Source organism: Oryza glaberrima, chromosome 1, assembly GCF_000147395.1.
Source record: "Oryza glaberrima chromosome 1, OglaRS2, whole genome shotgun sequence".
Classification (NCBI taxonomy): Eukaryota; Viridiplantae; Streptophyta; class Magnoliopsida; order Poales; family Poaceae; genus Oryza; species Oryza glaberrima.
In genome coordinates, this window is record NC_068326.1 from 15,497,413 (window position 1) to 15,507,564 (window position 10,152).

At 39.6% G+C, this 10,152-nt stretch overlaps 1 long non-coding RNA gene across 14 annotated transcripts; it reads left to right on the forward strand.

Moving 5' to 3' along the window:
• The first annotated feature begins 2,633 nt into the window (after window positions 1–2,633).
• Window positions 2,634–9,805, forward strand: LOC127774575 (uncharacterized). 14 transcript variants are annotated; one of them, XR_008017784.1, is made up of 10 exons: window positions 2,634–2,716; window positions 3,039–3,251; window positions 3,803–3,869; window positions 4,152–4,254; window positions 5,009–6,563; window positions 6,729–6,796; window positions 7,412–7,472; window positions 7,825–7,923; window positions 8,000–8,097; window positions 9,528–9,805. It is a non-coding gene; the product is annotated as an uncharacterized LOC127774575 (long non-coding RNA). The 14 variants fall into 14 exon arrangements; XR_008017783.1 differs by having other exon boundaries at window positions 2,643–2,716; window positions 5,009–5,101; XR_008017775.1 differs by having other exon boundaries at window positions 5,009–6,796.
• Window positions 9,806–10,152: the final 347 nt, after the last annotated feature.

Sequence of the window (10,152 nt, forward strand, 5' to 3'; positions counted from 1 at the left end):
GGGTATATTGTCTTGTGCTAACCCCTGCTCGAGTTCGCTTTGTATTCTTGCCTTTGTGCAGTCATGAGGAGACGGCTTTCCCACTTGCTCAAGGGATCCGGCTCCCGATCCAACCAGTCGAGCGATCGGGCATCTGCCGACGTGTCAATGGAGAACACTAACGCTGTACCACAGCTCCTGACCGACAACGACCTCGATATCGTTGACAGACGAGAGAAACAAGCCTACCAGATGCTGAAGGACTGATCATTCGCTCACAACCGAGCGTACGATCCAAAGCTACTCCGGAAAACAAGTATGGACCATGGGTTGGCACGCCTTTGCAACGGTAGACGAGCTTGGCTCTTGTCTACTAACTATACAGTTTCTGTGCACACTTAGAGAAGTAGAGGGTGGTGTTACTTTTTGACTTTTCCGTAAAGAGTTTAATCTTTTATGTAGTGGATTGAGTACACTTCTCGGTTTCCCCGAATCCTGTAGAGTCGATTTTTGGAAGGCAACTTCCGGTTTTGAGAAAAACATATTCTGGGAAGATATTTCTGGTGCACCGATTTATAAGAAACCCAGAACCAATGACATCCATAATCTAACTCTTAGGCTTATGCACAAATGGATTGCCATGACTCTGTTTGCTAGAGGGGATCTTAGACCTGTTCATGATAATGAATTGATTATTCTATATGCCATGGTTCATTAGAAACTATTAAGTGTGGCGGAAGGGTCGGACGCTGGGCGTGTCCACGTCGGATTTTGCTACAGTAGCTACAGTGCGAGGTTGGATTTTTTCGAAAAAGCCCTCCGGTTTTTCGTAATCAGGTATAGGCCCCTCGCGTCCTGTGTTTGAAGAGAAAAAATCGCGGACAGGGGCTTTGTTGTGATATGTGGAAGACGAGGGGCTTTTTCGCAAAAATACTCCCACTAGCGCATACCCCTCAAACCCTAGCCGCTTGCTCTCCCTCTCTCGCGCCGCTACCAAGCACTGCCGCCTCCGCCTCCCCCTCACGCCGTCCCCGTCGCCTCGCGCCGCCGCCTCCACCCCCGCCGCCGCCTCCCCATCGCGCTGCCACCTCCGCCTCCCGCCGTCCCCATCGCCGGCCGAGCTGCCGCCGTCCGTCTCCCCTCCGCCCTCTCTTCCCCCACTCTCTCCTTCTCCCTTTCCCTCTCCCTCCGCCGTCTCCTCCCCCACCCTCGCCTCCGCCTTCCCCTCGCGCCATTGCCTCCGCCTACGCAGCCGCTGTCGTCGCGTCACCGTCTCCAAGCGCCTCTGCTTCCGCATCCCCCTCGCGTCGTCGCCATCATCGTCCCCGTCGCCCTGCGCCGCTGGCGCCATTGCGTCGCCGTCTCCGACCGCCGTCACCGAGTGCAGCCGTCTCCGCCTCCGGCCTCCGTCAACGACGAGGTCGGAGCGCCGACGGCTGCATCACAGGCGGCGCGAAAAGCTGAGGGCCCAATCCTGGCGGCGGGACTGCCGCGAGGTTCCGGACGCATCAACTCGAGGGGGAGACGGCGGAGGGAGTGGGGGTTGAGGCGGGCGCGGTCTTCGTCCTCCCGGCGCCAGATCTGCTTCTCATCTCCACAAGGACACCCCAGCCCACCACTCATCGGCGTCGCCATGGTCGTCGGCGTCGCCCTCACTGTCGCCGTCGCCAACAGACTGCGTTAAGAAGCCACTCCACCAGCAGCAGCAGCAGGGGCATCCACCGTACGCCGCACCAATGCCTTCCCCTTCCCTCCCATCTGTGCCCTCTGGGTCACAGGTAGTCGCTTCATCGGCAGCCGCGTTGCCGTCAATGTACAAGGCCAATGACCAGCAGCGAGCAACTCATGGCACCAGAGACGGCGGTGGCGACGGTGACTACTAAACTCTTGGCACAGGAGCTTACAAAGGATGTGCAGGTTTGTGTGAGTTGTTCTTTTAAGGTTGCCATGAGGAATAGTTAATCTCGTTTTTTCCCCTATACACCATGAATTGTTGCACATCAACATTGACAGTGATTTTCATTTTTTTATTAATGCAATGGAGCAACCTAACTATTATACCAATTTACCAGGTGCTCTAATGCCACTGTTGGTGATGAAATTTTGAGAGACCCTAATCTTGCCATGTTTATGATGTTCTACAGAACCTGCATCCATTCCATCTAAAAGAACTCATCAGCTGGGATTGAAGTACTGATCAGATCTTTTTTTCTAGGTGAACTCTAGAAGAAAGTTCGAAAAATGGGACATTGCAATCACAACATCGGAACCTAATATCAACACTATGCTCATTGCCATAGGTTCTCCCATTTGTATAGCATTTAGAGATTTCTTTTTTTATAAAAAAATTGTGAACAATTTCCATAAACTCACATCAAGGTGTCTCATGCAGTGCCAAGTAAAGAAAGGGACTACAATGCTTATTCAAAGGATTATATGTCTTCCATAGTGAAGCAGTCTTGCACTAATACTAGAAGCTGCTTTAGAGATGGAGACATCCCATCAAAAATCTGCAATTACCCAATGAGTGAGCCATTTTTTCCCCATGATTACTTACTATTTCAGATATGTATTTCTATACATGTGGCACCTTTTCATTCTAGTGTTTTTTTGACTGGGTTTTCATTCCAGTGTTGTGCCTGAGGATCATATAAATGACTCTGATCAATCCTCCACCTTAGCTGGTTGCTCTGCTTGCTGTGACCATGCCACGACATCCGAAAACACAGAGGACCAGGTTGGTTAGCCATATTTCATACTCGTTGCCCTCTGAACAATCAATAGAGAATCACTTCTAGCAATCTGTTATGATTCATTTCCAGATGCATTAATCTATTCTCTTTCTTAGTACTTTACTTGGTATTTTAGGTTTTCTTGGGGCTTAGTTATAGAATAGGGTTTTGGAGTGGGTTTGTGGAGGGGTGATTGGAAAGTTGAAACTCTTTTGCCGCGAATAAATCTGCAGTAACATGCCTATCATTTCACTTCAGAGCCAATGCATTTGGATAATGTCTCAAAATTTGTTTTGTATTTGGTGGTTTTGGCTTTTTTGGTTGAAGGAATCTGCAATATATCATGCTTCCCCAATGAGTGAGCCATTTTTTCCCCATGGTTACTTAATATTTCAGATTTGTATTTCTATACATGTGGCACCTTTTCATTCCAGTGTTGTGCTTGAGGATCATATAAACGACTCTGATCAATCCTCCACCATAGCTGGTTGTTCTGCTTGCTGTGACCATGCCATGACATCCGAAAACACAGAGGACCAGGTTGGTTAGCTATATTTCATACTCGTTGCCCTCTGGACAATCAATAGCGAATCACTTCTAGCAATCTGTTATGATTCATTTCTAGATGCATTAATCTATTCTCTTTCTTAGTATTTTTCTTGGTATTTTAGGTTTTCTTGGGACTTAGTTATAGAATAGGATTTTGGAGTGTGTTTGTGGAAAAATTTAGAAGCTTCACATACTGGATGAAATTTTTTAGTAGTTAGCGTATTGGTTATTGGCAGTCAAATTTTTTTAGTACAACTGGTAGGAGGATGAGCTTATATTTGGCACTATTATTCAAAAGATGTTAATCTCAATCTCCCATTTTACTGTACTTAATGTTTCTTAAATGTTAAATACTTAAAATGGGACTGCAGTTGGTCACTGATGGTTGCTTGATAGCCATAAGGAAAAGAGAGACAAAAATAATTAATTCATGCAGAGGTTTCAGTCAATTGCAAATAATATGAGATTGGTTGACTTAAAATTGAGGATGGTGTGGTATGATGAGCCTCTGTTGATCTGATCATTTTCCTTTTTCATGTCAGGTTTGACACCTTTGGATTGCATACCAGAATTTTCCATGTTCTTCAGCTCTCAATAATTCATCTTCAGGTAATATGATGGTAGTCCAGGTTTTTAGATGATTTGCATCAAGGGGTGAAAATAAATTGATCAGCACTGCAACATTGATCTTTCTTATGGGTTGTCGCTTTAGCTACCACAATGCTTATTTGCAAGCTCGTGATGTGTTGCAAGATCTAGAGTAGTCTAGCGAAACCTATGTCATAAGCGCCACAATTCCAAACCGAACCTCCCCCAGTGTACTGTTTGATGTGGCTGCTATAGTTCTTTTACTAAAAGTATGTAAATTTATTTGTTCTATGGCTTGTGTAGAGGAGAAAGGGAAGTGAGGAAAATTTGTAAGTGAAGAATTTGACAGATTGCGACGGGCACCAGTTATGCTGGTAATTTTCTTGAACCTGACACTAATTTCAGGGTACGTACATTCTTAATCCAAGCCACAACAATGTCTGAGTGGTTTTATATGTCGACCATCTGTAGTGTCTTCTTAACTGTTGATTCTGTCTCACCAAGACTGAAGAATGCATTTCTCTTTTACCTATGTGTATTCAGTACTATGAGGTCAGATATGCAGATATACTTCTTCTACTTCATAAATTTGTGGAATACAGATAAGCTAGGGCGAAGATAAATATGGCAGGTTAAACTATCCGTGGATATAAAATATGTCATCAAGCCTTAGATTTTTCAAGATTATCAGGAAGTGTATATTTCAGACTATGTATTTACTTTATTTTGTTTCAAGTGATGCAAAGCCAGATGATTTTTGGTCTTGTTTACATTGTATCGGTCCAGAGGTTTTGTTCCTTAGAATCATCTTCCATTGTATGAGCAGCATATTCCAAGCTGCTCCTTTAAAGGAATCACTCGCTTTCCATATATGCAGTATATTTTTATTACACGATAACATCACTATTAATTGGTATCTATATGGAAATTAAATCATGCCAATATATCCAGTGAAACCAAGTGCTATTGGTTGATAGCAGTAAAGATGTGTTTTCTCTGGCATTTTAAGTTGCAGTGTTCTGATGACTTCTAATTACTAATGATGTGATGCATATATTCTATGGCTGGTTCTGTTATTTCTTTTTATTTGAATGTAATTTGCTTCAATGATTTGATGTGGTTAAAGGAGAAAATATCTAAGGCCATGTTTGGTTTCTCAGGAGTCCAGGAGTTGGAGCCATGCAAACATGCATCTTGCTAATGTCGTCCTGAGCTTCCAGATTAGGCCCTGCTGTATTGATCAATATATTCAGGTCAGTTGAGGCTCTAAATTAATTCTGATGATAATTTTTATTCTGCTGTATTTGACGGGCCTCATGCATCTGAAGATCTGGATTACTGTGGCCGAATTCGTGTTCTGATTTTGGGGTGTAAAATACTGAAATCAATACCGCTGTCCTTGCTTTCATGGGGGGTATTTGGTGATTTGGTTACTTCGATTACATCGAGTTGGAATGTCAATGCTCTCTGAACCTCGAATTTATTACTGGGTTACCGCATTAGATTATTGGCTTCACAAGCTGGGCCTTGTGCAAATGATCCTGCGTGAAATATGCACATAATTTGCTTCCCCAGACGAGTTTCTGCTAACTATTCTATAGATCATTTGCATAACCCAGCAGCCAGCTGTTTCTCTCTTCTTCCTTTTTTTCCCCTCTGAACATGTTTACTTAGGTCAATTTCCAGACATTGAAATGTCTTGCAAGATTAAAATTCAAGGTTACTCCGCTCATTCTGTTTTGAGAGAGTTCAAGGCTAGAAGAGTAAAGTTAGTAAGCAAATAAAAATGATGCAAAGAATATACTTGATCAGAGCTAAGAATGCTCTCATAAGTCATAAGTCTGAACTCCCAGAAATAAAACGTCAAGCTCTTCGAAACATGATATATGCCATTTAAACCTTAAGTGCCCCTTTCAGTTTTAAGAGTAGAAGCCATGTCTTCTTGGATTTCTTTTGATTTTCTGCCAAATGGATCGTCTCCTTTCTGGAGATCTAAAATAGACTTGCACAAAAGCATGTTGTGTATGCTCCCCAATTCTTCTCCTTCAACTACACAAAAACACAGAAGATAAGCTTATTAATGAAGAGCGGAGTGTGCCTGTTTAAATTTTACCTGGAACTAATATGAAATGAAATAAGCAGCAATAAAACGTGACAGGGATTTATCATTGCATTGAAATGCTACCTCACAGTGTTACATGATTATGATGCTTCTTTCTTCTTTCTTTTCCTTTTGGCATGATAAAATGAAAACAGGATAGAAGTTGGTTTAATTATGAAAAGGCCATGGATTTTCTACAGCATTATCTGTGGTGACTTATTTGCTACTCTTCATGCACTCAATGCTAACCAAATGCATGAATAGAATGAGAAAATAGTCCCAGGTATCGGGAAACTGTATCAGACACATGCCCATTCATTCTAACAACATTTCAGTTTGATTCTCAAAATTCTTCATGCCATCAAAGTAAATACTATCTGCACTGTCTCAAATCAACTACAAAGCTGTCAATGGAAAAACGACAAAGAAAGGGAAGAAAAGGTGAAGATAGAGCTTACTACTTATTTTAAGCACATGTCTTGATTCTCTTGAGGGCTCAATCACGGACCCCTTTGGTAATTTGTATTCATCCTTGAAAAGTGAAATGAAACTGTGGAGACCAAGGTGTCAAAGACAGAAGAAACTTGTGTAGTTATCATTTTAACTCGACAAAGGTATGCTAAGATTGGAACTTACGCATTAACAAAAAAAAGTGGAACAACATTATTTACTAAATAGAGTGACAAACCTGAAACTATAATATGATTTATTTTTCTCAGCTGATGATTAGTTCTGAATCAGTATTGCTCTTCTTCACAAATGACCTCTCTCTCTCTCAGCATGATGACAGCATTATTTCTATACATGGGGATATTGTGTATCCGGATAAGAATAGCATTATTTGTAGGTAAGACATATAAGAAGTAAATATATTTCTAATTTATAAACTGAGAATGTATTATTAAGTGCTTTAACATGTCATATGCAGAAGTTGCTGGAATGCTAGATAATCTTGTCCTCTTTTAAACATAGCATGGGAATTATAGTAGAATCAAGATGCTTTCCTTTGCTTGGTAAAAATGTTTTGGACTGCATTTCAGAACTCAGACCATCATCTATTTCAGTGTAATTACATTATTCTGCAGAAAGACACACAAAACTGTCATGGAAATATGGAATAGATAGTTCTATATTTATAAGGCATATAGTTCTTAATTCATTTAATCAAGCCGAGTGCTGTTTTGTGTGGTTCATGAATCTTTGCATTACCTGTAAAGCTGTGGTTTATATATTTCTTTGGGAGCTAGGTTCGCTTGGTAATATAATTGACTGGTAGTAATATACATTGGTTGCACTTTGAATGTGCTGAGAATGGGGTCACCTTGCATGCTTTTTTATATTCTTAAATAATGATGAATTTTCATGTGAATGTATGTATAGCATCCACATTGTTCATGTCACTGATTAGGAAAAATGTATTATTTGTTCATGTATATCTCATTTGTTCTCTGTGTTACTATAGGCTGGAGGCTATAGAAAAATATTTCAGCCTTGAAACAGTCAAGGACATTGTGGAAGCCATGGTGAGTGATGCTTCAGTTGTTTTATACTTCCAAATCTCTGGGCATGGTATGTGCTCCTTTTCATTTGAACATGAGTAAGCAGAATGCTGTTGATTGGTACAATAGCTTTCAAGGCTACATTTTATTTCCATCTCATTATTTACTCAAATGAATCTCGTGGATATATTTTTTTTGGAATTATCAAGTATTTTTTTTCAAATATAGTAGTTATCGTTGCCGTTTTGGCATAGATTTTGTTCCTTAGACTACCTTTTAGTTTGATCTTGAAGGTTTTGGTTCCATATGGCATATACATAAATTTTGCTTATGGTTCAAAACTTTTAAGGAGATGTTGTTGTAAACTTGTAATCAGGAAAGTGAAGCATCTAAGTTAGATGAGGATTGTTGTACCTTGGCCATGAAATGATTGAGAGAGCCCTATCCAGTTCTGTTGAGAGCCTCACAGTGTTTGGTAAGTAAAGAAAATAGAAATGCTCACACTGCCATTGCCGATGGCTGACAGATTTTATTATATGCCTGTCCTACAGATGAATTGCAAGCTACAAATGCTTTGCTGTAGATATGAATTGCAAGCTTACAGAAAAGGTTGTGCACTGTGGGCTAAAAAGTCCCATTAACCAGGAAGGTGAGTGTTGTTTTTCTCCTTTAATATAAGAATTTGCTACCTCAATTTTTTTTACTCATGTCAGCACTGAGATATAATACTGATACATGGATTGATGCTGAATTATATACATACTCCCTCCGTTTTTTAATAGATGACGCCATTGACTTTTTCTCACATGTTTGATCATTCATCTTATTCAAAAATTTTATGCAAATGTATAAGATATAAATCACACTTAAAGTACTATGAGTGATAAAACAACTCATAACAAAATAAATTATAATTTCGTAAATTTTTTGAATAAGACAAATGGTCAAACATGTGAGAAAAAGTCAACAGCGTCATCTATTAAAAAACGGAGGTAGTATTTCTCTAGCTTTTACTCATACGATTAAGATTTCTTTTAAATGTCAATATATCTTCTTTTTATGTATTTAAGCGTCCCTTTGTGCTTTTATTTTTGGTTTGCAAGTTGTTTATGTATTTCATTTAAGAAAGGTGTATGGATTACATGTATATAATCCTCGCAAAAAAATGCATGTATATATTGTGGATTTAGCCATCTATTTTCCCTGCTCTTTCATGCTTTCAAAAGGGCCAGCGGTCACTTGGTATTGTGTGGGTGCTCTGCACATGACTATTTTTATAAATATGTAAATCATGTTTGTGTATCCCTGCATCTTATGCTAGACGTTGATTAGTTTTCAGCAAAAAATTGGGAAGTTATACTTGGTTGAAATTAGTATTTTGTCGATGGTTGTCATAAATATATCAAAAGTTCTAAACTAGAAAAAAAATGGTATCCCCAAATCTAAAATATTTCCTACATAGTTCACGTTAAATGAAATGGCCTCATGCATATACAGATGAGTATCTAATGGAATGATTCACTCATTTACCAAAAAGATAGTACAATATTATTCATCATAGAATGCTACCATCACCGCCACTATGTTTTTTTATATTAGTAAAAGATGGATGAGCCTTTGGAGACTTATAAGTTATTAAGTTACTTATGCTTTTCTCACTTTCAGCTTGAAGGATACTAATATTAGTAATTCCACAAATGACACAATAGATATGCTACAATTTTGGCTCCACTTACACTATCCTGTATATGGCTACAAAACTGCAGCTGTGAGAAGATAGAATGGCATTACTTCAAGGGTAAAATCCTATTTTTTTTTGGTTTATAACTTGATGAATGTGATTTTGCAAAATACTCCTATATATTGCTGCTACCTCATAAAAATACATCCATGGATCAATGTTCCTCTAGCACTGATAGGCCTAGAAACAAGGTTGTCCTTTTTTCCCTTAGTGTGTGCGCACTATGATAAGATGTTACTATTAGGGTATTAGTATGTACCTGCAGGTCTGCAGGTTCTTTTGAATGTGATTTAATTAGCTAATGTTTGCTTTCATTTCAACCTGTTTACATTTTTCAGGATGTGATGCGATGCTGAATCTAATATTGGAAAGTCGAGCCCTTTGTTCTTCAATTGTCCTATTTGCAATGATTATGACCTTTAAATTTGTCATCAATTATTTATGACACCAATGCATTCTCTTGGTGTATGCACCAAAGCAATTTGTACGCGGAATTACTTATATTTTTTATATAATGAAAGCATTGTGTTCATGTTTGAACTAAAAGTGTAACAAACTGAGGTTTTAGTAGGGGATGCTTTGCATTGATAATAAAGTGCCCATTACTTTGTAGTTACATGGGATATTTGTTACATAGGATGGATTACTGACTCAAGTCTGGTGTCATTGATATACACAGGAGAGTTAATATAGAATATATGATGTTACTAATATATTTATCAATTGATTGCTTTAGTACATGGACGTGTTTTAGTGTATGCAGGCAGCGCGCAATGGCGCACCCTAGCATCTAGTAAAATTAAAGTTTCTCCTGTGCAACCTATGAGTAGGCAATGGTTAGAAAGTATAAAGGTCCCTGCTGCAGTTGATCTGTTCTGTCTCTCAATTGTCTAAGGTGGTGAGAAGCGGGTGTTCTACAATTTTTAGGCGTAAGGGTAAGCCTCCGTGCACATTTACTTAACA